This window comes from Dipodomys spectabilis, unplaced genomic scaffold (genome assembly GCF_019054845.1).
Source record: "Dipodomys spectabilis isolate Male_0828 unplaced genomic scaffold, ASM1905484v1 ptg000032l, whole genome shotgun sequence".
Taxonomy (NCBI): Eukaryota; Metazoa; Chordata; class Mammalia; order Rodentia; family Heteromyidae; genus Dipodomys; species Dipodomys spectabilis.
Genome location: NW_024870709.1, coordinates 25,592,655 through 25,595,357, shown reverse-complemented (window position 1 = coordinate 25,595,357; position 2,703 = coordinate 25,592,655).

The following is a 2,703-nucleotide window of genomic DNA, read 5'->3' as shown; positions in this document are numbered from 1 at the left end:
GTTTGGATAAATAGAATGAGTTACGGAAGGCAAGAGACACCAGCTACCAAAAGAAAAATCATGATGAAATCTTTCAAATGATTTCCAATGGAAACTAAAAATGTGCTTAGTCTGTAACTTTAAAAGGCCATGGAATTTCTTTGGGACATTTTTTTTCTTTAGAGTCAAGTCTATCTCCGGGCTCACATATGTCTTAGTTCAGGGGCTTTGCAATTTCAGCAGCTTAAACCTTACTTTAAGTTGCTTCAGTTTGCAACATTCCAATAATCTCTTGCATTTGGGGATATCGATCCACAAGGCTAGGAGTGGCCAGTTAAGCACTGTGTGGCAAGGAAAAGCTTGGCTGTGGTGTGCAGCACTGCCCATCTTGGCGATCAGAGGATGTAACTTTTATCAATGTGTAAAGATCTATATCCATCATGAAAACCCACAGCAATCAACTGCACACTTCATGTGTGCTGAGATTTGGTTGGTCAGATTTTCTTTTTTTTTTTTTTAATTTTATTTTATTTTATTTGAGAACATACTGTACAGAGGGGTTACAATTACATGGGCAGGATAATGCATACATTTCTTACCAAGCATTGCAGCCTCCTCCTTTGTTTACCCTTCACCTCCTTTCCCAGCCTCCCCGCTCCCCCCCACCCAATCATACCCCCCCCCCGCTCCCCCCCCCACCGACATTGTAAAGCTGGTTTTGACATGACATTTTGTACTTCTCATTGTTGCAACAGGTCCACCTGAATCCTTAAACGACTTGTTTGTCCCCATCTCCTCCACATGTTATAATGACATCAAATATAGTGAAAGCGGGGATTACACTGTGGGGGAGGGACATACAAAGCAACAAAGAAATAATCTTATAAATGCGTTAGAAACACATGCATGAAAGAAACAAAAAGATTAAAATACATATTTAAGGGTTCGTTTTCCTAACATCCCATTATCTGACCTTTTCCGCTTGACTCATACCTATACTAGATATTGCAAATAAGGGAAACCATGGGACCTATGTTTCTTTGGGCCTGGCTTACTTCACTTAATATAATTTTTTCCAAGCCTTTCCATTTCCTAACAAATGGGAAAATGTCATTCTTTCTGATGGAGGCATAGAATTCCATTGTGTATATATACCACATTTTCTTGATCTATTCATCTACTGAGGGGCATCTGAGTTGGTTCCATATCTTAGCTATGGTAAATAATGCTGCAATAAACATAGTTTTGCTGGTAGCTTTGGTGTGGTCTTGTTTGTGGACATTTGGGTAAATGCTCAAAAGTGGGATTGCTGGGTCATAGGGGAGTTCTATGTGAAGTCTTTTGAGGAACCTCCATACTGCTTTCCAAAGTGGTTGAACAAGTTTACATTCCCACCAACAATGAAGTAAGGTTCCTTTCTGTCCACATCCCCTCCAGCATCTGTTGTTGTTAGAGTTCTTGATTTTTGCCGTTCTAACTGGAGTGAGGTGATATCTCAATGTTGTTTTGATTTGCATTTCTTTTATGGCTAGGGATGTTGAACATTTCTTCATGTGTCTATTGGCCATCCTTCTTTCTTCTTCAGAGAAGTTTCTCTTTAAGTCTTTCGCCCACTTATTTATTGGGCAGTTGTTTCTTTGAGGATTTGTTGTTGGGGGGTTTAATTTTTTGAGTTCCAAGTATATTTTAGATATGAGACCCTTGTCCGTTGTATGGCTAGTAAAGATCTTCTCCCAATCCGTGGGCTTTCTATTGATCTTGCTAGCTACGTCATTTGCCCTGCAGAAGCTCTGCAACTTTATGCAATCCCATTTGTCCAACCTTTCTTTGATTTGTTGTGTTTCCAAGTCTCTATTCAGAAAATTTCAGCCTGAGCCAAGGAGACCTAGGGTTTCTCCTATTCCATCCTGTAATGTTTTCAGAGTGTCTGTTTTGAGTTCAAGGTCTTTGATCCATTTGGAGTTGATTCTGGTGCAGGGTGATATATAAGGATCTAGCTTTAGTTTTCTACAAGTAGTTAACCAATTTTGCCAGCACCATTTACTGAAGAGGCTGTCTTTCTTCCATTCTATTTTTTTAGGTCCTTTATCGAAGATTAGATGGCTATAGGTCTGTAGGTTCATTTCTGGGTTTTCAATTCTATTCCATTGGTCCTGAGGTCTGTTCTTATGCCAATACCACGCTGTTTTGATTACTATGGCTTTATAGTAGAGTTTGAAATTTGGTATTGTTATTCCTCCAGCAGTTTTCTTTCCGTTGAGGAGTGTTTTTGCTATTCGGGGTCTTTTATTGTTCCATATGAATTTTTGGATTGCCTCTTCTATTTCCTTGAAGAATGAGGTTGGAATTTGGATAGGTATTGCGTTGAATTTGTAGATAGCCTTGGGAAGTATTGCCATTTTCACGATGTTAATCTTTCCAATCCAGGAGCATGGGAGGTTTTGCCATTTTTTAAGTTCTGTGTTGATTTCCTTTTTCAAGATTTTAAAGTTTTCATCATAGAGGTCCTTCACTTCTTTAGTTAAGTTTGATTGGTCAGATTTTCTGTTACTCAAGGGAGGAGCTACAGGTTGAGTATGCCATCAGGAATTATGAGGGTGATACAAACATTAAAACTTACCCTTTGCTCAAAATATCCAGATACTTTGGGTCCTATTCCCCATCAGATTGATGCAGAATGGGTGAAAATTGTGTCTCCATGCTGTTTTCATACATTCATTGATA